The sequence below is a fragment of the Lygodium microphyllum genome, chromosome 19 (assembly GCF_053477565.2).
Source record: "Lygodium microphyllum isolate KBCC chromosome 19, Lygodium_microphyllum_v1.1.10, whole genome shotgun sequence".
NCBI lineage: Eukaryota > Viridiplantae > Streptophyta > Polypodiopsida > Schizaeales > Lygodiaceae > Lygodium > Lygodium microphyllum.
In genome coordinates, this window is record NC_141153.1 from 82,251,774 (window position 1) to 82,279,045 (window position 27,272).

Genomic DNA, 27,272 nt, shown 5'->3' on the forward strand with positions numbered 1-27,272 from the left:
TCAAAGCTGTGCATGAATGTGAATGTGACTATTGATCCTCAAAAATTGGATTTCTTGTACATTCATGCCCTTTGTTTGCCTAGTAGATATCTTATATTGGTAGAGAGGATGTGTTGCTTGCGGTTTTTTCAAAATCTTCCTAAGACTTTTGTAGTTGAATCTCTATCTATGGATTGCTTCCATAATCATCAAGCTTTTAAGAGGGATCATATTCATTGATACCCATGAATGCATTTTTTATGATTAATAATGATATCTCTCTTTTAGAGATGCCATTCAGATGGTTGTTTTGCACCAAGTGTGTATATAATGGTTATTTTGTTCTATGATGGGATCGTGGTGGATAGAGATTCCACATTGTTCAAGAAGATATCTTTTTAGAGATTCGTGCGAAGCTCATGATGTTTTATTGTGGAGATATGATGTTTTGACATGTTCTACCTTAAGAAAATTGGTTATTTTAATTCATCAAACATACAATTTTCTTGGCATATACATTGCATCACTATCAAACTAGCCAAAATGCCACAAAATGCAAGTGCTAGTCTCATACCACATATACAAGCTAGCTCACTACAATTTTATCATCAAAGTTTTAATCTTGGACTCCTATATATCCACCAATCCAAGCCTTCCCATCCACTACTGATATAATGTTAATGTGGGCAATCTCTTCTTGGGTACTATTAGCTAAAGGAATGACCTCGTTGGGCTCAAGTGTATTATCATTCTAATAGGTTGGTCATTCCAACTTCCCAAAGATCCCTCCTACAGAGATATCCATAGATTTGGGCTCATTCAAACCTTCCCTATTTGGGTTACTATATGTGCCATTGTTACAACCCAAACTAGGTTGGGTTTTAATCCTAGATCCATCACCTAGATGCATCCTAGAGTGGAGCACATTGTTAGATGTATCATTATGGCCTCTAATATCATCTACTTGGAAACTAACCATAGTATGTCTACTTGGAACTCTTCGCTTTTCATCTAATCCAGCAACCACATTTTTAGAGGTTTTGTCCCTCCAAACCCATCTCCTTTTTATCATTGCATGGCTTGAATGGATACCACCACTTCTTCTATTTGTATATTCTTTCATGATAACTAATCTATCTCGGCTCACTTGCTACCTATCACTTCCCCTAAATCAATTTCCTTTACTAGATCCAACCCTAAATGGGTCTATAACAACCCTGGGTTTCATATCACTTGGACTCCCAACAGTTGAGATGGCCTTCACATGATAGCATGCATCAAATATGTTTTGGGGGCTCATCTCATTCACATAATTTTGTTCCAATTTTGGATCATTCAGGGGTTGCTTAACCACTTTTCTTCCCTCATTAGATCCACACTTATTTCCATCTAGTTCATGGCTTTGGAACATAGGATTGGCCGCACAAGGTTCCTAGGCCTTGGGATTATCATAGTAAATGCCAAGATTTTCCCTAGTATGCCTCTCATTTGCACCTCCAATATAACTAATAGTCAACAAATGTTGCCAATCATTATGAATTTCAAGGGTGCAGGAAAAACTCCAATAGCTATCCTAACACCTTTGAATATATATATCTCATAATCATATGCTTGAATCTTTGCTTCCTTCACTGACTTAGGGTTTCTCATCCTAACTTGGAACTGTGTATTTATTTCCAAGCCACTAACGAAGATTTCACAAGCACATCTTCTAGTAGGTGGTTGAATTTCCTTGGCCAAATCTTTAGAATGTCATCAAAGGCTCTTGTGTACTCTTTGATGGAGGTGTATGACTCTTGTCTAATTTGTATAAGATGTCCCAAGACCTAGGTCATGTGAACCTTCTTCTCATATTCATCTAAAAATCTATCACATAATTCCTCAAATGATTTAATCAACCCTCTTAGGAGGCTGCAATACCGTTTTCCCTTTAAAGTACTTGAGAATATGAGCATCCGATGTATATTGTTGATTCCACTTGCAAGGCAAGCTAGGAAGCATTCTTTCAAATGCCCCCCAACTCTAGAACATTTATATATTTGAGTCAAGCTTGATTCTTTATCAGATGATCTTCTATCCATTGATCATCCATAGGTCAAACCCTAATAGATTTAGGTTGGAGATTTTTCCCCTTATCTAAAATATATATATATGCATTATTTAGAGCTTGGGGGTCATGCCTATTGAGTAGTGGTTTTCCCTTAATCTCTAAGGCTTCCAACATCCTTATGAGGCCTAATATTTTAGCATGGTGACCTACCACATGGGATGTTTCAGCCATAACAAGATTCCATTGTGTGTCGGTACTTTTTCATGGTGTTATGGCGTTAGCATGATCATTAGTTGATGCCATGACTGCCATTTGTTCCAATATACTTTTGCATATTCTCTAGCTTGATGGATGATTGTACACAATGAATAGAGATTGCACCGAGGGGAACCTCAGCCCATGCCATCATACCAAAGGATAGCACCACTAAGTGCTTACTTTCCATATCATGTAGATCATCCCTCGTAGAGGATTCAATCTCTACGTAATTGATTAGATCCATTAGGAAATTTTGTATAGGGAAAGCCAAGTGTTTGAGACCCTAGATAAACTCCATTTTACAAATACTTTAGTGCACCCCTAATGTACAAGGTTATAGATACTTTAGCCGATGGGCCTCCTAACCTCACCAAAACAACCCCACAATCTCATGGTCAAGAACGTAGAAATACTATGAATTGGTTTAACCAAAGAATGCATTTGTAGATACTATTTCTAAAATCTAGTCCAATGTGTTTCCCTTCCCGACTCCAAGTAGCTGGAGTACCCAAACATAATGGTGTCTAGAACCTCGTATCACATACACAAGGAGCACCCCCAGTTGATCTGGTGTGGTGCTCTATGACTCTCCTATACCACACAGGGATTAGCCCTCAATGTGCCATTTGAACATAAAACACATGCAAAACATAGTCCTCTCTTTATAATAAACGTTCCAGGAGATAATTCAATCCTTACCAAATCAGGCCCCAAAGAAAGTGATAATCTAAACCTACAGCTTAGGAAACCTCACACTCAATGTGGGTCAAATATTCGCAAACAAGTGCTAAGCATCTAGGAAATAATTATCATGATACTACGTATATAAAATGTGGATGCAGAGTAAATGTCCTTAACAATACAAACAAGTAATCTGATAGATCAAAGGTGGATTGTATGCAAACAATTCTTTTCATGACTTTGCCCTAATGAAATGCGCCATTGGTAAGGCAGCACTGAAGCAATTTATGCTGCTGTATTCTTTGAAAACTTAAAACGAAGGAATCCTCTATGTCAAGCTATGCATAAAATCATATTTCAATTGATTCTTAACTCCATAGAACCATTTTTCCCTATTGTTTATGGTTTTGCATTCATTGGTAGATGTAAAGAGTATTTTTTATGTGGTTTTCATATATAAAGAATAATAAATACATACTTCAACATAAAGAGATGGGGATAAACTGAGGCTAAACCTCATGCCCTAGCCCCATCTTACATCCACTGATACATTCATAATTTTCTATAAAATTTTCATACGTAAAATCTTTTTTGCCAAATTTTTTTACTTTTTCTTCCAAGTTTTTTTTAAAAATTTATTAATGATTTTTTTATTCTTAGAAATGTAGAGCTTGCATGAACTAAGATACATCATTGTACTTCATATGATCCCATGTGAGCACCAAAAGAACCATGAAAACACATATAAAACCCTCATTTTTTCCAAAATTCCGCAATTTTCATCTTGTGACTTTTCTTGATTTTCATTTTAATTATGCTAATAGAAAGAATTAATTGAGAACTATGATTTTTCAAGCACTAGAAATCATATTCAACCATTTGAAACCATTTTTCATAATATGCGCGAAAGAAACATCATAAAACAACGAAATTGAGCCCTCATGCATTTAATTTAATATGAATTATTTCAAAGTTGAGAACTGTTGATGTTCCTCCATGGCTACTAATGCATCCTCAACCTTCACTTTATGCTCCATAACACTCCAACATCATCACACATCCAAAATCTATCGCTTCAGCCCATCCCCCTCTCACACATAGATTAAGCTATAGGAACAAGGTGCAGAGAGGAGAGAGAAATATTGAAATCGGAGATTTTCATTCCTTGCATAATATTGTGAGTGCATATAGTTAAATGCATAGATTGTGAATATGTCTTTCATCTCTCTCTGATGATCTTGCTTGAGAAAAGCCACACTTCATGAATTGAAGGGGTGTCAAAAAACTGTACCCCTCCCCCCTCCTCCACATGATTTTTTTTTTTTTGGTTTAAGCCCTTAGCTTAATCATTAACCTTAGAAGTTAACCAGTTAATTTTTACATATTCACACTGCCTCAAAAATCGTTCTGGCCTGGACAGAGGGCCAAACAAGCTTGGAATCACGAATGGACTAGACGACTGACTTCGTGGCATCAAAACCTATCAAGTTGGCCTTTGTTATGCACTTTTGGCTCTCAAATCAAGTAGCTTCTTTATAACACCAAACCTTGTAGGGATTAAATGGGGGGTCAAATGACCTCTGATTGATGAACAGAAACTTGCATTTAGTTCCTAGCATCAAAATGCATTTAGAAAAATCCAGCTCCTTGATCCACAATCATTTCATTTTCCATGAAAATTTGCTCTTTCACACCTCTCGAGGTTTCTTTCTATTTTAGATCGGCTTCAAAAATCCGATCTCATAAGTAGATTACCCAAACTTTCTAGAGCCCCATTCTAAGCTAGTGAACAAGCCACCTTACAAACTCTCTATGTATGAATGCAAAGAAGTTTCAAAAAAAGTCAAAGAGTTACTTAAGATGGGGTTTATTGAGCCCAATTCCTCTCCCTATGCATCTCTAATACTAATAAAAAAGAAACATGGCTCTTTTCATATTGACTATAGGGACTTGAATAACTTCACACTCAAGAATTGGTATCCTATCCCAAGGATTGATGACTTGTTGGATGAGTTGAAAGCGGTCTGGTATATCACTAAGATTGATATGCACTCTGGCTATCATCAAATATGTATGTGGGAGGGTGATGAGGTCAAAATAGCTTTTCAAACTGATCATAGGCTTTACCATTTTTTAATGATGCCATTTGGATTGACAAAATGCCTTATGGCATTCACTACAAGGATATAGGGGCATAGTGACAGGCAGTATCGATGCATATTAGCGGCGTCACAAATAGCAACGGTACTCAGAGAAAAAAAAAGCGGGTGAAACCTGAGCGTGACATTTTGCCACAAAGAGTGAAAGAGAGCATGCCTTTGGGAGGGAGAGGGAGAGGAAGAGAGAAAGAGACAAAAGGATAGCTTCTCACGACTGCTACCACCATTGTCACCATTTGCGAAGAAGAGGAGGTAGTGCACGAAGGAAAAAGAGGGGCCATTGCAAAGAGGAGACAAAGAATCCATCCTCAGGCCTTTGCGGTGTTTTATTGTTCTTTCTTCTTTTCTTTTGTTTGTTTTTGTTGAGAATAAGATGCATTGAGGGTGAAAGAGAGAAAATGAGAGAGGGAGAAGAAGAAATAAAAAGAGAGCACAAGAGAGAGAGAGACAATCAACATGAAATATAACAAACAATGTAAGAAAGAGAGAGTGTGTTGGGACCTAAAACAGACCCAACACTAGCCATAAGCACTAGCCGGGCATCTATAACACTCACAAGACAACCCCACACGGCCTTGCAGAGCCACGAGCATCTGAGGGTACACTACCCTAATCGGTACTAGAGATATTGAGTTTGTAATGGAATGTAGTCCAAGGATTTCCCTTTCTTACTCGTCAAATGGATATCCTATAAGTATTGGTATAATATACCACCGTAACACAAAAATAGGGACAACCCCTCCAGCTGAATGCCGTGGCCCCACTGCATCTCTCCTACATCGAGAGTATTAGCCCCTTGATGCTCTGCTCTAACATAAAGAACATACAAACATACTCCACTCTTTGATTTTGAAGGATCCAGGAGACTTTAATATTTTCTCACCAAGCACTTTTTCCAAGAAACCATTATCTAGCCTACAACAAGGGTATCCTTAAACACTCCACGTTGGTCATTTATTAGGCAATCAACTGCTATGCATCTAGGTTTTATACCATGTGGCATGGAAAATGAAAAAGTGTATAACCATTGTGCAAAAGTATCATGGTGTGCAAAATAATCCTTAATGATTTTTCAGCATGCACGTTATTGTAGCATTGCTAGAGACTAGCACTGAGATTCCTCGTGCTACTAGTCTCCTTAAACTTAAATTATTATCGGCCTATATGCTATGCATAAACCAAATGAATTAGAATTTGATGTATTTCTAGCAACCCCTCACTTTGATAATCCCTGTTTTTCCTAACCATTTAGGTTTTGCAATGTTGCATAGGTGTAGGGTTCATTTTTATATCATTTTTCATGTAGAAAGTGATTAAAAAACACACTAAAACATACAAACAAGGATGAGTTGAGGCTTAATCCTCATGCCTTAACCTTGTCACACATCCACAAACATGGATCATATTTTTTCTTATTTATTTTTTGCAAAAAAACTAAAATTTTCTATTTTTCTCTATTTATTTCTTCAAAAATTATGAAAAAATCAAAATTGTTATCTCTCACTGATCAAAAGTACTCAATCCCATTTTTATTCCATGGGAACTCAAAACACTCACTAAAATCCCCAATTTTCATGATTTCTTCAAAAATCGTACTTTGCGGGTTTTACGTGTTTTGAGGAAAATTTATTATGTCTTCAAAATTTTTGATTTTTTTCTTTCATTTCAGAGAGATAGTTCAGCATATACAACCAAGATCAATCATCATCAATCATTTCCTTCAATTTTCTTTCATCAAACAAAGAAAAAAGACACTTACTCATAGAAACCCGTGTGTTCAAGGCGTGTATCCCGAGATTGAGAAGTCGCTGATGTGCTCTCCAGCCCCGATCTACACCCTCTACCACTCCATCAGTATCATTTGCTTCAAAATCCTCATCACATCCTTCTCTCTTGAATTGATCCATATGAATGGGTAGCATATGAGGAGAGAGGAGAGAGAATAGAAAAATACTAAAAATTAAAATTTCATTTCCTTCATTATATTACACATGGTTACTATCAAAATCTTACCCTCTTTGCATAGATCAGGGATCTCCCCCTCTCTCTACATGATTGAGCATGCAAGAGGCATAAAAATCCCAAAAAACTGGGGCGCAAATCAAAATAGACCCCCTGCCTGCATCTCGACATGTTTTTTGTATATTTCCTTCATTTAGAGTTTTCATTTCATTTATAAAATGTCCACTTCAAAAAACCACTTTCACACTGTCGTGGAAGGGTTTTCGATCTGCTTGGGGTTGCAAATGGACTTCGATTCACGATCTGACTAGATAGCTGACTTCGTACTTTGAAATCGATAAACTTGGGCCCCATTGTGCACTTTTTGGCTCTCAATCCTAGTAGCCGCTTTATAATGTCAAACCTTGTGGGGATTAAATGGGGTGTCAAACGACCTCCGATCAACGAACCGAGACTTGCGTTGGATTCGTGATGTCAAAATGCATCTAGGAAAACTCCATCTTAGCCATCTGCTACCATTTGATTGTTCATGAAAATTGGCTCTTTAACACCTCTTGGCCATGTTTCTGCTTCAAAACCGGCCCGAAACGCTTCTAGATCGGCTCAAAATTGCTCCTAATCTCCAACCCTCATTGGCAACTATGGGATAGGGTGACTTAGCCCGTCGAATCCACGAAGTGACATGCACATACACAACGAAAAGAAGCATGAAGCTTATACAAAAAATACACAACAAAACACATCACAGCTTTCACCCTACCCCCTAATAAGACCAAGGTATGAAATCCACTAGGAGTAGGCCTAGCATAATCTGACAAAAATCCTAAAGCTAGTCACTAATCGACTGCTCCAACATGGCCAAGCTAAAAAGAACTATCAAAGAGGCCATCCTAAGGGGTGGTCTAAACTACCTACCTAACTGAGGACAACTCAACCAGGAGCTCCTCCTAGGTGAGGACTCCTATAGCCTAAGCAACAAATATTTTTATCTAATACATTTTCTTTTAGCTTTAATTCTTCCATACTCAAGCATGTAAAAAGGAGGGAGCTGACTATAGTGACCGAAGGAGAATATGGCATCGGCCTTAGGTCTTATCTCGGTACCCAAGAACCTACCAAGCCCTTGCAAGGTGACACTTAATCATTAGTTCTTTTCATATTTCGCTCACTTTTATTTTTGCTCCAACCTTCTTTTATTTTTATTTTTTTAGTTAGATGCCATCCCTATGAAGACAAGGCATTGGCCGGGGGTCTTGTCTCGGTCCCAAGAACCTACTAAGGCTTCCCAAGGCAATGAACAACTACTCAAGTAATTTTTCTTTTCTTTCCTTTTCTTTTTGTAGGGGTTAGAACCCCTTTTTAAACACCTCAGTATATTTTTCTTCTTCAGCTATTCAAGATTTTTCTTCTTTGCATATATTTGTTCTGGCAGGCTTTTCTAACTGCATCACAACTAACAGCAACTCCTAGAATGGCTGCCTAGCATGTCAACAGAATAGGGTCACTAGGATTGCCTTCTAAAATAAGTCTTTTAGTGAGTGACAATGCCTTTGCAGGAGGCAACGACTACTTAGACCTCCCACAGACATACCTAACCTAAACCTGGGACTTCGTGCCTTGATTGCCAATCCCCAACAAATGAAAAGAAAGTAACCCCTACATACACATATATTATTATCTACTTAAGGGAAAAACTTAGAAAGGGAATGAAACCACCTGGAATGGCCACAAGAAGCTCTAGTGTAGCAAAGGCTCCCCCTAGGTTCCTGGTAATCTATCTAGCACAGCACTAAAAAACAAAACTCGTAAAATGCATCCGCACTAAACAAACAAATCGCCCCCTTAGCCTAATGAAATAGAATATTTTACTAAAAACTAACTGGCCCTCTTGGCCCTAACATAATCTGGTCATAATATACAAAGCAGCTAGCCTTCCTATCCTAAAATGCATAGGTCATTCTAATCCATGCAATACATAATCTCCTTGGCATATACATCACATCCTATCAAAGTAACCGGGATACCAAGGATAGCATAAAATAGGAGAACTAGCCCCATGCTACTCATACAAGTAAGCTAAAAGCTTGATTTGGGCCCTTTGTAGATCCATTAGTCCAAGCCTTTCTATTGATATCTTAGTAATAATGGCCATCTCTTCTTGGGTACTATGAGTTGAATGAATGACATTATTAGGTATATCTCATCTTCTTGGTCGTCATTCAAACAGATCGCTTGATCCAACTTTCCAGTAACTCCTCCTACAAGGAGAATCATGGATTTATATGATCATTGAACTCTTCTCTAATTGGACCATTACATATGTTAATGATATGATCCAAACTAGACAGAGCTTCAAGCCTAGACCCATCACATAGATGCATCTCAAGGCGGTCCCTATTGTCAGATATAGCATTATGGCCTTTAGTCACATCCTCTTGGGAATCCATCAAAGCATGTCCACATGGAATTCATGGCCCTTCAATTAGCACACCAACCACACATTTATAAATTTTGGGTCTCAAAACCCATCTCATATTCCTTTTCATATTCTTAGACTACCTCATTTTTCCACATTGGTCTTATGGACTCAAAGCGGACTTATTACTACAATTAGATGGTCTCATATCCTTATGACTTCCATCGAGCACAAGTGGACCTTGGTCATGCTGCATCTTCTTCATATGAGATGTCTTTACTTGCCTTTGTCCACTCTACAATTGCTTATTCATAGAAACCATGCTTTTACTAAAAGGAACCACATCTACTCGAAAGCATGATTCATCCATAAATTGGAAAGGTATCTCAAGAGCCTTACTAAGAGAAAAACCGGAACCACTCATTGGACACGCATCCACCCTAGTAGGCCCATTGGTTCTATCAATGTGGCCGTCGCAACTACCTCTCATGGAAACATTGCAAGCCTTGATGGGACTTGCTTGGCTTCGAATATTTTTATCCCCAATAGGCATATTATCACTACTAACACAATAGGTGAGTTTGGGAAGCTCCCAATTCCCATTTGTTGAATACTAAAATGGTGGCACCGGGATAACATGCCCATAAGTTTCTCAAAATCATATGATGTGACCTATCATTGGAAAGCACTTGAAGAATGGAATCTATTGAGCTGTAGAGCACTTGATTTGGAGTTATATTGTTCAAGTTATGACAAATCCAAAGATTTGACCATGTGTCCCAAACTTATGGGAAATTCCCATATTCCCCAATATGGTGTTTACTCATCGAATTGCCATTTCCTGCTTGGAGATTTTGGCTACCAAGATCCCCTGCCAAGGTTGTCTTGGTATTAGCAAATGAATCTTCTCCTTCTAGAAAAGGTTGGATATTTGGATGCACTTGCACTGAACGGGGGAAACTCCAAAAGTTTTCCCAACATATTTGGATATATTGCTCATAGTCAATTGCGTGCATCTTGGCCTCACTTAATGACTTAGGATCTCGCATCCTCACTTGGATTTGTGTATTAATCTCTAAAATGCTCATAAAGAGCTCACATAGCACATCATCTGGTAATGTAGTATCCCTTCTTGGCCAAACCCTAAGAATATCGTTAAAGGCTCTAGCATATTCTTTAGCAAAAGGATAGGACTCTTGTCTAATCTGCATAAGCTGTCCTATAACTTGGATCATGGCACCCTCTTTTCATATTCATCCAAAAATTTATCACATAGCTCGTCGAATGATTAATTGACCCTCTTGGGAGACTCTAGTACCATTTCCTAGCCTCTCCCTTCAAGGTGCTAGAAAATACAAGCATCTGATGAATATCATCAAACCCACTTGCAAGGCAAGTTAGGCCATATTCCTTTAAGTGCACCATTGGATCCTCATTTACCAGCCCATGAAACATTTGGAGATCCCTATAAGGAGGAGGGCATTTAGTTCTCTTTCTTGGGATCAGCACTGGTTCATTAAAATCTTTATATTTAACATGACCTGGCTCTAATGTCTTAGGGTCCCTAACCTCTTCCGTTTCCACCTTTATTCGTGTAGGAAGGTTAATATCATCCTTGCCATCCCTTTCTGCCAACTCATAAAGTGGCTAGGGAGGCCTATAGCTCTTAAGATGTCATTCCGATCCTTTCTTAGAGAATCTCCCATATCTTGCCCCTTCCTAGGCAGTTTCATGATGGATTTATCTAGGAGCTTCTGCCCCTCATCAAAAGCAAACTTATCATTGGCACTTAGGACCTAGGGACCGTGCCTTTTAAGCAACAATTTTCCCTTTAGAACTAGGACTTCTAACATCCTTGTGATACCTAAAATTTTGGCATGATGCCCCACCACTGTATGTTGAGTTTTCCCATGGCACTACAGCTTTAGCATAATCACTTGTTGATGCCATGACCACCATAGCTTCCAACATACTTGATCCATACCCTCTAGGTTGATGGATGGTTATACATGATTTCTCTTGGGTAGAGACCACACCAAGATGAAGTTTGGCCCATGCCATCGCATTAGAGGATAGGATAGCCACTAACTAGTTGCTCTTCTCATCACCTAAAATATCTTCTGTAGAGGACTCATGCTCTACATAACTAACTAAATCCATTAGTAAGTTTTGTATAGGGAAAGCCAGGGTTTTCCATCCTTGAACGAACCCCATTTTATGGGCAGCTTAGCACACTCCTAATGGACATAATAAACATAGATCCCTTCAAGGCCTAGATTCGAAGACTGCCACTTATAGGTACATCCCAAAAAATGCACCACCTATTGGGACCTAAAACAGACCTGACACTTGCTATAACCACTAGCCGGGACTCTATAACACTCACAAGACAACCCCACACAGCCTCAAGCTGCCAAGAGCGTCCGAGGGTACACTACCCTAATCGCTACTAGAGATATTGTGTTTGTAATGGAATGTAGTACAACGATTGCCCTTTCTTACTCCTAAAAAGAAGATGCCATACATCTTGGTATAATATACCATTGTAACACAAACATAGGGACAACCCCTGCGGCTGAATGCCATGGCCCCACTGCAACTCTCCTACACCAAGAGGATTTTTGGCCCCTCAATGCGATACTCTAATATAAAGAATATATAAACATACTTTACTCTTTGATTTTGAATGATCCAAGAGACTTTAATATTTCCTCATCACCAAGCACTTTTCCCAAAAAACGATCATCTAGCCTACACAAAGGGTATCCTTACAAAACTCCATGTTGGTCATTTATTAAGCAATCAAGAGCTATGCATCTAGGTTTTATATCATGTGGCATGAAAAATACAGAAGTGTATGACCATTGTGCGAAAGAATTTTATGATTAAAAATCAGCCACCTGGTGTGCAAAATAATCCTTTAATCATTTTGAGCTTGTGCATTATTGCAGCGTTGCTAGAGACTAGCACCGAGTTTCCTCATGTTGCTAGTCTCCTTAAATTGGCCTATATGCTATGCATAAACCAAATTAATCATATTTTGATGTATTCTCAGCAACCTCTCACTTTTACAATCCCTCTTCTCCCTAATTGTTTAGGTTTGCAATGTTGCACAGGTGTAGGGTTCATTTTTATGTCATTTTTCATGTAGAAAGTGATTAAAAACTCACTAAAATATACAAACAAGAATGATCTGAGGCCTAATCCTCATGCCCCAACCTTGTCACACATCCAAAAATATGGATCATATTTTTCCTTATTTATTTATCGTGAAAAACCTAATTTTCCTTATTTTTTTTCTATTTATTTCTTCAAAAATTATGAAAAAATAAGAATTGTGAGCTCTCACTGATCAAAAGCACTTAGATTCATTTTTATTCCATGGGAACTCAAAACACTCACTAAAACTCCCAATTTTCATGATTTCCTCACAATCGCACTTTGCAAGTTTTAGGTGTTTTGAGGAAAAATTATTATATCATCAAAATTTCTTGTTTTTTCCTTTTATTTTAGAGATAATTCAGCATATGCAGCAAAGATCAATCATCATCAATTATTTCCTTCAAACAAAGAAAAACAACACTTACTCATAGAAACCCGGGTGTTCAAGACACGTATCCCGAGATTGAGAGGCCGATGATGCTTCCCTCTTGCCGTAGATGCACTCTCCAACCCCGATCTACATCCTCTACCACTCCATCAGCATCGTTTGCTTCAAAATCATCATCACAACCCACGCCGTTCTCTCTTTAATTGATCCATATGAATGGGCGGCATGAGGAGAGAGGAGAGAGGACAGAGAAAGACTAAAAATTAGAATTTCATTCCCTGTATCATATTACACACTGTTACTATAAAAATCTTGCCCTCTCTGTATAGATTAGGGATCTCCCCCTCTCTCTCTACATGATTGAGCATCCAAGAGGCACAAAAATCCCAAAAAAATGGGGCGCCAATAAAAAAAATGCCCACTCCCTACATCTTGACATGTTTTTTTACGTGTTTCCTTCATTTCAAGTTTCATTTCATTTCATCTATAAAATGTCCACTTCAAAAAACCACTTTCACACTTTTATGGAAGGGTTTTCGACCTATTCGAGTTGCAAATAGACTTCAATTCGTGATCTGACTGGACGACTGGCTTTATGACATTGAAATGTATAGACTTGGGCCCCATCATGCACTTTTTGCCTCCCAGATCTAGTAGCTGCTTTATAATACCAAATCTTGTGGGGATTAAATGGGGGATCAAATAACCTCCGATGATCCACAAACCGAGACTTGCGTTGGATTCCTGACGTTGAAATGAATCTAGGAAAACTCCAACTTAGCCATCTACCACCATTTGATTTTTCATGAGATTTGGCTTTTTAATGCCTCTTGGCTATGTTTTCACTTCAAAACAGCCGCAAACGCTTCAAGATCCTCTCAAAACAGCCCCTAAAATTGCCATTCCTTACTCCTCAAAGAGAGATCCCATACCACCAAGTATAATATACCATCGTAACACATAGGGATAACCCCTCTGCTTGAATGTCGTGGCCCCATTGCGACTCTCCCACACCGAGAGGATTGGCCCCTCAATGTGCTTCTCTAACATAAAGAACATACCAATATACTCCACTCTTTGATTTTAAACGATCCAGGGGACTTCAATATTTCCTCACCAAGCACTTTCCCCAAGAAAAAATCATCTAGTCTACAGCAAGGGTATCCTTACACACTCCACGTTGGTCATGTATTAGACAATCTAGTGCTATGCATCTAGGTTTTATACCATGTGGCATGCAAAATGCAGAAGTGTATGACCATTGTGCGAAAGCATTTTATGATTAGAAATTAGCCATGTGGTGTGCAAAACAATCCTTTAATGATTTTCAGCCTCCTGCGCATTATTGTGGTGTTGCTAGAGACAAGCATCGAGCTTCCTCGTGCTACTAGTCTCCTTAAACTTAAATTATTATCGGCCTATATACTATGCATAAACCAAATGAATTAGAATTTGATGTATTTCTAGCAAGATCTCACTTTTACAATCCCTCTTCCCCCTAACCGTTTAGGTTTTGCAACGTTGCATAGGTGTAGGGTTCATTTCTATGTAATTTTTTATGTAGAAAGTGATAAAAAATGCACAAAAACATAAAAAAAAGGATGAGCTTAGGCTTAATCCGCATGCCTCAACCTTGTCACACATCCATAAATATGGATCATATTTTATCTTATTTATTTATCACAAAAAACTTAAAATTTCCAATTTTTCTCTATTTATTTCTTCAAAAACTATGAAAAAATCAAAATTGTGAGCTCTCATTGATCAAAAGTACTCAGTCCCATTTTTATTCAATGGGAACTCAAAACACTCATTTAAACCCCCAATTTCCATGATTTCTTCAAAATCGCACTTTTTAGGTTTTACATGTTTTGAGAAAAAATTATTAAGTCATCAAATTTTTTTGTTTTTTCTTTCGTTTTTGAGATAATTCAGCATATGCAACCAAGATCAATCATCATCAATCATTTCCTTCAATTATCTTTCATGAAACAAAGAAAAACGACACTTACTCATAGAAACCCGCATGTTCAAGGTGTATATCCCGAGATTTAGAGGTCGTTGATGCTTCCCTCTTGCTGCTTACATGCTCTCCAGTCCCAATCTATGTCCTCTACCACTTCATCAACATGGTTTGCTTCAAAATCATCATCACAACATGGTTACTATCAAAAACTTACCCTCTCTGCATAGATCAAGGATCTCCCCTTCTCTCTCTACATGATTGAGCATTCAAGAGGCACAAAAATCCCAAAAAAATAGTGTACCAATCAAAAAACGTCCCCTCCCTACATCTCGACATATTTTTTGTATTTTTCCTTCATTTAGAGTTTCATTTCATTTCATTTATAAAATGTCCACTACAAAAAACCACTTCCACAGAAGGGTTTTTGACCTATTTAGGGTTGCAAACGAACTCCAATTCACGATCCGATTGGATGGCTAGCTTCGTGACATTGAAATGTATAGACTTGGGCCCCGTCATGCACTTTTTGCCTCCTGGATCCAATAATTGCTTTATAATACCAAACCTTGTGGGGACTAAATGGGGGGTCAAACGACCTCCGATCCACAAACCGAGACTTGAAATTGGATTCCTAACGTTGAAATGTATCCAGAAAAACTCTAGCCTAGCCATCTGCCACCATTTGATTTCTCATGAAAATTGGCTCTTTAATGCCTCTTGGCCATGTTTTCGCTTCAAAATAACCCCAAATGCTTCCAAATCAGCTCAAAACCACTCCTACATCTGCCCTTTCTTACTCCTCAAAGAGAGATCCCATATGTCCTAGTATAATATACCACCATAACACAAACATAGGGATAACCCCTCTGGCTGAATGTCATGACCCCAATACAGCTCTCCTACACCGAGAGGATTGGCCCCTCGATGTACTTCTTTAACATAAAGAACATACAAACATACTCCACTCTTTGATTTTGAACGATCGAGGAGACTTCAATATTTCCTCACCGAGCACTTTTCCCAAGAAATGATCGTCTAGCCTACACGAAGGGTATCTTTACAAACTCCACATTGGTCATTTATTAGGCAATCAAGTGCTATGCATCTAGGTTTTATACCATGTGGCATGCAAAATACAAAAGTGTATGACCATTGTACAAAAGCAATTTATGATTAGAAATCAGCCACCTGGTGTGCAAAAAAATCCTTTAATGATTTTTAGCCTGTGCATTATTGCGACGTTGCTAAAGACTAGCATCGAGTTTCCTCGTGCTACTAGTCTCCTTAAACTTAAATAATTATTGTCCTATATGCTATGCATAAACCAAATGAATCAGAATTTGATGTATTTTCAACAAGCTCTCACTTTTACAATCCCTCTTCCCCCTAACCGTTTAGGTTTTGTAATGTTGCATAGATGTAGGGTTCATTTTTATATCATTTTTTATGTAGAAAGTGATTAAAAACACACTAAAACATACAAACAAGGATAAGCTTAGGCTTAATCCACATGCCTCAACCTTTTCACACATCCACAAGCATGGATCATATTTTTTCTTATTTATTTATTTAAAAAAAACCCAAAATTTTTCATTTTTCTCTATTGAATTTTTAAAAAATTATGAAATAATCAGAATTGTGAGCTCTCATTGATCAAAAGCACTCATTCCCATTTTTATTCCATGGGAACTAAAAACATTCACTAAAACCCCCAATTTTCATTATTTATTCAAAAACCGCACTTTGCAAGTTTTACGTGTTTTGAGGAAAATTTATTATGTCATCAAAATTTTTGGTTTTTTCCTTTTATTTCTGAGATAATTTAGCATATGCGACCAAGATCAATCATTATCAATCATTTCCTTCGATTATCTTTCATCAAACAAAGAAAAAGAACACTTACTCATAGAAACCTGCGTGTTCAACACACGTATCCCTAGATTGAGAGGCTGCTGACGCTTCCCTCTTGCTCTGACGCGCTCTCCAGCTCCAATCTACATCATCCTCTACCACTCCATCAGCATCATTTGCTTCAAAATAGTCATCACACCCCACCCTCTTCTCTCTTGAATTGATCCATATGAATGGGCAGTATGAGGAGAGACGAGAGAGGAGAGAGAAAGACGAAAAGCCATAACTTCATTCCCTTCATCATATTATACATGGTTACTATAAAAATCTTTCCCTCTCTGTACAGATTAGGGATCTCCCCCTCTCTCTCTACGTGATTGAGCGTCCAAGAGGTACAAAAATCTCCAAAAAATAGGGCGCCAATCAAAAATCGCCCCCTCCTTGTATCTCGACATCTTTTTTGCATGCTTTCTTCATTTAGAGTTTGATTTTATTTCATTTATAAAATATCCATTTCAAAAAACCACTTTCACCTTGTCATAGAAGGGTTTTCGGCATGTTTGGGGTTGCAAATGGACTCTGATTCGTGATCCGACTTGACGCTTGGCTTTGTAACATCAAAATCTATAAGCTTGAGCCTTGTCATGCACTTTCCGGCTCCTGGATCTAGTAGATGCTTTATGATGCCAAACCTTGTGGGAATTAAATGGGGATTCAAATGACCTCTGAGATCGAGGAACAAAGACTTGGATTGGACTCCTTACGTCGAAATGTATCTAGGAAATCTCCAGCTCAACCATCTGCCAGCATTTGATTTTTCATGAAAATTGGCTCTTTAACGCCTCTTGGCCATGTTTTCGCTTCAAAACCGGTCCGAAATGCATCTAGATTGGCTCAAACCCGCTCCTACAATCGCCCTTCCTTACTCCTCAATTTAGGGAGATCCCATACTTCTTGGTATAATATACCACCATAACACAAACATAGGGACAACCCCTCCGACTGAATGTCGCGGCCCCATTGCAGCTCTCCTACACCGACATGTTTGGCCGCTTGATGCATTGCTCTAACATAAAGAACATACAAACATACTCTACTCTTTGATCTTGAACTATCTAAGAGACTTCAATATTTTCTCACTAAGCACTTTTCCCAATAAAGGATTGTCTAGCCTACACCAAGGGTGTGCAAAACAATCCTTTAATGATTTTTAGCCTACTCATTATTGTGACATTGCTAGAGACTAGCACGGAGTATCCTCGTGCTACTAGTCTCCTTAAACTTGAATTATTATCAGCCTCCTGTATGCTATACATAAATCAAATGAATTAGAATTTGATCTATTTCCAGCAACCTCTCACTTTTACAATCCCTCTTCCCCCTAACCATTTAGGTTTTGCAATGTTCCATAGGTGTAGGGTTCATTTTTATGTCATTTTTCATATAGAAAGCGATAAAAAGTGCACTAAAACATACAAACAAGGATCTTAATCCTCCTCATGCCTCAACCTTGTCACACATCCACAAACATGGATCATATGTTTTCTTATTTATTTATCGTGAAAAATCTAAATTTTTCCATTTTTTCTATTTATTTATACTAATATTGTGAGCTCTCACTGATCAAAAGCACTAATTTCCATGATTTCTTCAAAAATTGCACTTTGCGGGTTTTGTGTGTTTTGAGAAAAAATTAATATGTCATCAAATTTATTTGGTTTTTTCCTTTCATTTCAGAGATAATACAGCATATGCAACCAAGATCAATCATCATCAATCATTTCCTTCAATTGTCTTTCATCAAACAAAGAAAAAGATTACTTACTCACAGAAACCCACGTGTTCAAGGCACGTATCTCGAAATTAAGAGGCCGCTGACGCTTCCCTCTTGCCACTAGCACACTCTCAAGCCCCAATCTACGTCCTCTACTGCTCCATCAACATCGTTTGCTTCAAAATCGTCATCAGAACCCACCCCCTTTGTTCTTAAATTGGTGCATATGAATGGGTAGCATAAGAAGAGATGGGAGAGGAGAGAGAAAGAATAAAAATCAGAATTTCATTCCCTTCATCATATTGCACATGGTTACTATCAAAATCTTGCCCTCTCTGCATCGATCAGGGATCTCCCTCTCTCTCTCTTTACATGATTGAGCATCCAAGAGGCACAAATCTCCAAAAAATGGGGCGCCAATCAAAAAGCGCCCCTCCCTCCATCTTAACATGTTTTTTGTATGTTTCCTTCATTTAGAGTTTCATTTCATTACATTTATAAAATGTCCACTTCAAAAAATCATTTACATACTTCGGCGAAAGATTTTCGGTTTGTTTGGGATTGCAAACGGACTCCGATTCGCGATCCAACTAGATGACTGGCTTCCTAACATTGAAATGTATAGTGTTGGACCCACTCATGCACTTTCTGCCTCTTGGATCTAGTAGTTGCTTTATAATACCAAACCTTGCGGCGATTAAATGGTGGGTCAAACGATCTCTAATTGACGAACCGAGACTTGCGTTGGATTCCTGAACTCAAAATGTATCTAAGAAAACTCTAGCTTAGTCATCTACCACCGTTTGATTTTTCATGAAAATTGGCTCTTTAACATCCCTTGGCCATGTTTATGCTTTAAAACTGGCCTGCAACGCTTCCATGTTGGCTCAAAACTGCTCCTATGATTGCCCTTCCTTACTCCTCAAAGGAAGATCCATATGTCTTGGTATAATATACCACCGTAACACAAACATAGAGACAACCCCTCCTGCTAAATGCCCTGGCCCCATTGCAACTCTCCTACACCAAGACGATTGGCCGCTTGATGCACTGCTCTAACATAAAGAACATATGAATATACTACACTATTTGATTTTTAATGACCCAGGAGACTTCAATATTTCCTCACCAAGCACTTTTCCCAAGAAACGATTGTCTAGCCTACAGTAAGGGTATCCTTACACACTCCACCTTGGTTATTTATTAGGCAATCAAGTGCTATGCATTCAGGTTGTATACCATGTGGCATGCAAAATGTAGAAGTAAATGACCATTGTGCCAAAGCATTTTATGATTAGAAATCAGTCACATGGTGTGCAAAACAATTCTTTAATGTATTTTAGCCTGCGCATTATTGCAGTGTTACTAGAGATTAGCACCGAGTTTCCTCGTGCTACTAGTCTCCTTAGACTTAAATTATTATCGGCCTATATACTATGCATAAATCAAATGAATTAGAATTTGATGTATTTCTAGCAACCTCTCACTTTTACACTCCCTCTTCCCCCTAACTGTTTAGGTTTTGCAATGTTGCATAGGTGTAGGGTTCATTTTTACATCATTTTTCATGTAGAAAGCAATAAAAGACGCATTAAAATATACAAACAAGGATGAGCTCGGGCTTAATCTTCATGCCTCAACCTTGTCACACATCCACAAACATGGATCATATTTTTTCTTATTTATTTATCGTAAAAACTTGGTGCAGTTGCCTAAAGGGTAGAAAATTCTTCCACGCAAGTGGGTTTACAATATGAAGGTCACTTCTAGTTCTTCACCAAAGTACAAAGCACTGTTGGTTGTAAAGGGGTACAAGTAGGAATATGGAATTGACTTTGATGAGATCTTCTCTCCTGTAGTCAAGATGACTACCTTGAGAACAATTTTGGGCTTGGTTTCACAACTAAGGATATGGAGCTCATACAGATGGATGTAAAGATTGCATTTTTAAATGGTGATCTGCATGAGGGCATATATGTGCAACAGCCTAAGGGTTTTGTTGCTAAATGCAAAGAGAAGATGGTCTATAAACTAAAACGGAGTTTGTATGGTCTGAAATAGGCACTGAGGGAATGATATCATAAGTTTGATGCTTTCATGCAGTCTCAGGGCTTTTAGAGAAGTCAAGTTGATCACTGCTTGTACACCAAGAAGGCAGTAGATAGTAGCTTGATTATCTTGGTTCTGTATGTTGATGACATGCTGATTGCTAACAAGGATACTCATGCCTTGGATTCATTGAAGCAAAGTCTTCATGGCATCTTTGACATGAAGGATATTGGTGATGCCAATCACATTCTTGAGATGCATATATAACTTAGAGATAGATTGAAGGGGTTACTCTATCTATCTCAACAGGAGTATGTATCCAAGATTTTGCAGTGTATATGGAGGGGGGAAGCAATCGGAGTTTCATTGCCTCCATATGTGCAACTCAGTGCAGAGGAAAGTTCTACATCTAATGATGAAAAGGCTGAAATGGCCAAGATTCCATATGCTTCGGCCATTGGCAGTTTGATGTATGCTATACTTGCTACACGTCTTGACATTGCCTTTGTAGTGGGAGTGGTTAGCAGATACATGTCAAACCCTGGCAAGAAGCACTGGAAAGTAGTGAAAGGTACCTCAATCTGTTATTGGCTTTATAGATGCAGACTATGCTAGACATGCGGACTGTAAGAAGTCCATTACAAGGCTCAGGGGATTCACTATATATATATTCTCTATATAACGTGAGTTCATGGCCTATTTATAAATATCCTAATTTGTGAATTTTTCTTCAATAAAAAAAAAACCCTTTTCTATTCAATCTGTAAGTTACCCCTTTATATGACAACCTTCTGTATGTAAAAAGTGTATAAAAATGGTGTTTTAAAAACCCCTTATTTTGAACTCACGTTATATATACATATATTCATGAGTGACCCCCCCAAGCTACAGGGTATGTGTTTAACTTCACAGGAGGATCTATCTCTTGGATATCCAAGTTGCAGAAGTGTGTTGCATTGTCTACTATGGAGGCAGAGTATGTGGCTGCTCCACTGAGGCATGCAAAGAGGCCTTATGGCTGTCACATCTAGTTGCTGAGCTTGGGCTTACTAAGGTTCCTATTCTCCACTGTGATAGTTAGAGTGCTATCAAAGACAAAACACAATCATTTCATCAAAGAGGTACTTGAAAGCAAGAGTATTGAGCTAGTCAAGGTGCACACTGATGATAACCCTGCAGACCTTCTCACGAAGGGTCTTCTAGTAGAGAGGTTTGCCCATTGTCTCGACAGATGATGGGTATTGGATAGGTATCGTCTCTTCAGATTTATACATACTTAGACTTAGCTGATTCTTTTCCTCTACCTTTGGGCACATTGCCTTTAGGGGGGAGGTTGTTGGGATAAAGAACAGTGCCCGTGTCCGCCCATAAGGGAGGCTGTTCATAGTACATAAACCTATCTAAAACATTATTGAGGTATACTCTTGAATACCACAAATTGTGTGTATGTATCTCTTCTCTCTCTCTCAACTTGCATCTCTACATAGAAGTTCCATTGTAGCTACCTCAACAGTTAAGTCATACTGACGTAACCATGGTTAGATCTAGGTTACTTGATCTTTGTATGCATGTGTTGTACTACAATTGACTTGACTGTGTGAATGATAATGGATTGAGAAAGGAGCATGGTTGCTACCCTTCTAGCAATTGTCCATCTCTCTCCCTGGTTCCTTATAAGAAGACAAGACTGATAGTAGGTGCTCCAAATGTAACCATTATTTCCTCTCCACTACCCCACTCAATGTAAGGATTAATCAAAATGGTTACATGCTAAGCCTTGCATTCATTAGCAAATCCCTTAGGCCCTTGCATGAAGCTCCTAAAGAGCAAGAGGATGACATCTATCTTATCTCCTTCTACTTATACCAAAAAGAAAAAGAAAAGAATAGAAAAGGAAAAAGCAAACAATAAAAAAAGAAGAAAAGAAAAGAAAAGAGAAAATGAAGAAAAAGGAAAAGAATGAATGAAGTCCACTATAACATAAGAGTGCCACAACCATTGCACCTAGGCATTCTCAAGTTAGGTGTGTTCGATGACCTTGGTCAGCCACCTCCATGCCTAACCCCCTAGCCCTTATGTTACCCCACTTCACACTTAGGGTTTTTCAAGGGTAGGACACACTTAGGGAGTTCACACTTGCCTATGACCTGTCTGCCTAAGCTACACCCACTACTGCACCACCCTTTATAGGAATTGGGTCCTCAAGTGTGGAAAAACACCCCAAGCTAGATCCAACTCCCAGTTTCATTGCCACCCACATAATGCACTATACGACAAGCTAGACACACCCCCTAGGTGGTCCATCTTCTTTTCCTTTTTAGGTGAATTCCACCAACCGCGACAATCCATCAATCTCGGAGGCCCTATCACCTACTCAATCCACTCTCCGCTCCACAACCTCAACCAATTTGATATGCTTTTTTTCCATCTCCAATCCTTGCAAGGCCCCATTATCGACCTCCATGATAACCCTTCAACCACCCGAGCCCTCATCAACAAAGCCCATAAGTGCCATGGACTAGCATTGGATTAGGAGGGGGTAATGTTAACCCTAGTGCAAGAAAGGCCAAAAATAGAAAAGAAGGAAGTAAAATAAAATGCTAAAATATAGGGCAAAGCAGAAAAAGTGACCCAATAGAAAAAATAAGAAACAAAAGGGTCAAAAGTGCAAAGATACCTTAAAAACCCGACGAGTGAAAAAATGGAAGAGGCGCATCTTTAAATGCAAATGCATCCCTAAATCTTTGTAAAAGAGTACCAGGCTCTATCTTGTGCAATTGGTCAAAAGTAGATGGGCATGGGTGAAGCCACAATGTAAATAGAAGGGAGTAGAAAAAGATGACCTAGGCTAAATGACTGGTCATGTAAAAAAAGGATGAGTGACGAAAAGAGATAAGGGTACATATACAAGCCGAAAAGTAAATAGAGAAGCTCATTCTTGTGTGTGACAAAACTAGCTCTCCTCTTCTCTTCTTCTTCTTGTTCTTGCTTGCTTTAGCTTGTGTTTGAGAGAGGGGGTGTGAGGGAGTGAGTGTGTGAGGGTGAGGGACCGTGGTGGAGAAGATCTCCATATTCTCCTCTATTCTTCTTCTTCTCTTCTCTTCTCTTGTCTCGTGTGTGGTAATGGAGCACGAAGCTTAGAGCTTTGGGATCAACCTTGTTTGAGCTTGCACCTTAGATCGTGGAGCTACTGGAGTACTTGAGGGAGGAGGCAACTCTATTGAGCATGGACTTAAGCTCACTACACGCATAGGTGTGACAGCACGTATGGCTATGTGAGTGATAGCCATCATACTTGGCTTGAAACACTTCAAGTAATAAGCTGTCCATGGGTCTTGGTGGTTGAGCGTGAGCTCCCACAACTTTACTTTCAAGCTAGCTGTAGCCTTGAAAGTTTTGAAGTGCTCAAATATATTACTCTTTTTTTTAAAGAAATATACCATTTGCTGCCTTATGTGTAAGACCGCAAACATTTGTATGTACAACATCAAGTATGTTTCTATTCGCTTCATGTAAAAAATATTGTATGTACAATATCATGCAAAAAATATTGTCTTGCCTACTTACCAAACTTACATGCTTCACACACTTTATGAAATTCTGCAACTCTAAAAGCAAGCAATCCCATAACTAATTCTTTGAATTGCATTGATTTCAACCTTTGCACATTTGCATGTCTAATATGTTTATGTCATATTTCAATGTCTCTAACCAATTCTTTTTCTTTAGCATATATAGCAACATTCTTAGTAAAAATTCCAACATCTAAAGTGAACATGCAGCCAACTCTACTTCCTTTTGTGAGATCAACATACACTTTTCATTAAAGTCTTCTATAAAACAACCTTTTGCATTAAATCGAACTTGCAACCCTTGCTCTACCATTTGGCCAACAAATACTAAATTCTTTGTGATTGATGATATATGTAATACATATAATAGACTCTCTGTTTGGCCATCATGCAAGGACAAAAAAAGCTTTCCAATGTGTAAAATTGTATAGCATGAATCATCATCCATCTATACATACCCTAAATTTTGTAAATCTTGCATCTCTCCAAACCATTCAACATGAGTGGTCAATGCTTAGATGTACTAGAATCAACATACCATACATCATAATGTATCCTCTTTCCTGTAGTAACATTCATCATATGCTACATAACAAACATATGCTCATTTTGTCTTCATTTTGTCTAGAGATGATGCATAGTTTCCTTACTGCAATTTACCATTGCACATATAATCCTTCTTAGCATAACAATGGGATGCAATATGACATGTTTTGCCACAATAATGGCAAACAATAGCAAAATGTCTAAAATTTGTGTTTTGCCATTCACCTCTTCCTCTAAAGCTCCCTCTATTTCTAAGTTTTCATGGCCTCTTGAAATCTATATTTCACCAAATTGTTGATTTAATCTATTTTGCTAGTTATCACTAGTACATCCCATACTATGGCCTCTCAAAGAGGATCTACCACATCTCCTCCTGAACTTGAGTAAAATCCTTGGACATATTCACCATTTCTTTTAGATGAGTCACCCTGCATATTGATATCTTCAGGATTCATGAGAGAGGCCAACTCATCAAAATATGGCTTCCATACATATATAGAAGTGATAAATGATTTCCAAGCCTTCTCTTTATTAAGGCCACCTAAAGTAGATGAAACAAAATTAGCATCATTAAGCATTGCATCAATTGCTACTAAAGCATCTACAATGCTCGTCACCTTCAAAACATACTCATTGACATACATTTTTTCTTTCTTCAAAGTATTCAACTCTTGCTTGAGTTGAATCTTCTATGTCTTTGTGTTTATTGAAAATATATTCTTAAAAATTGTGCAAGTTGCATGTGAAGTTTTTGCATTCTTGATATATTCCAACATAGTATTATGAGACTGCAGATAGTCAATACAACACTTTTTTGTCATTTGCATTCCATTCATTCCATGCCTTTAATTCATCCACATAGTTGCATGGTTACTCAACTCTAGCTCATTTTGTTCACTTGAAGTGAACTTTTTCATAAAGGTCTTTTCCAATAAGGAAGTTTGTCACATGGAACTTCCATGATGGGTAGTTATTTTTGTCTAGCTTCTCAATAATGGGATTTCTATTGTTCTTTGTCATTATCACAAAAATGATAGAAAAAAAAAGCAACTCTTCTACAACCTTTCACAACAAGTGCATATCAATATATTAAGAAACCTTCTTCATTGAGTGCTCATATAAATTGCAACCTTTTTGTAGATAAAACTTTCGTTTCTGCATACAAACATCTCAAAACTTATAGATTTAAAATATGTAACATGTACACCGACTTTCGATCAACACAATCAAAGTTACAGTATATCTGGAAGATATTGTCCCCAGTCCGAAATAATCTTAGATGGCTCTGCTCACATACCAAATCTATAGAATATATAGTGTTCTACATACACACCAAATCTCACAATAATCTAAGATTTTTGTTCTACCTTACTTATGGTGCCTCTGCAAGCACTATCCAAGAGAAAGAGTGGAAGAATGGAAGAGCTTCTTACCCATTGCTTACTTTCTTGAATCCTTACTTCTTCTCCTTCACTTTAGCCTTCACAACTAGCCTCTCTTAGTGGTGCCACTCTAACACCATGTCAAGAATCACATGGTGGGGGGACTTGCTTGTATATCCTCTACATCACGTGCATTCAAGGACTATTTATAAATATCCTTATTTGTGAATTTTTCTTGAATAAAACATAACCCATTTCAATTCAATTTGTAAATAGCCTCTTTATATTACACTTTTATGTATGTAAAATTTTTATAAAAATGGTATTTTTAAAATATATTATTTTGAATCCACGTGATGCACACATGTATTCATGAGTAACTTACCTGAGTACCCACAATATAATTTACATAAAGTATAGATAAGATACAATATAAATGAAAGTGGTCTAGTAAGTCAAATAGTGCATAACTAACTATACTAATCGATTAGTGTTGTAACTATGATAGTTGTAAGTAGGTACAACAAACTAAATATAGTAAGTGATGAGTTAGGGGCCATGTGAGTATCATAATAACCATTAACGTACTAAATGTAGACATGCAGATCCTTCTAGCTAGGTAGTCCATCATCAATGTCTACACATGTTGAGCTTGCCATCAATGTCTACACATGTTGAGCTTGCCATCTCAACATAGCAGGTTGATATTCTATGTGAGATGAACTTGTTACTACAAAAACAAGATTATAAAGAGGGAATATCAAAGTCAACATTAAATAGAATCTAAAATAAAAAAATATTGACATGTGCTATTAGGTAAATCTAGTTAGTTTTCTAAATGCATTATTTGAAGCTCTTTAAAAGCTCAACAAGAGGCCACAAAAGGATGTCCATGAGAGGCAGATGATTTCTACAAATAGACAACTACATATGATACAACAACTAAGTTGTAGGAATCTTTACTACACATGGCATAAGTACTTTGAGGTTCAACCTAAAAAATTATGTGTGCATCATCTATGATAAGATGGACCAAAAGAAGACTACAATCCCTAGATTGACCCAAAATCCAAAAGA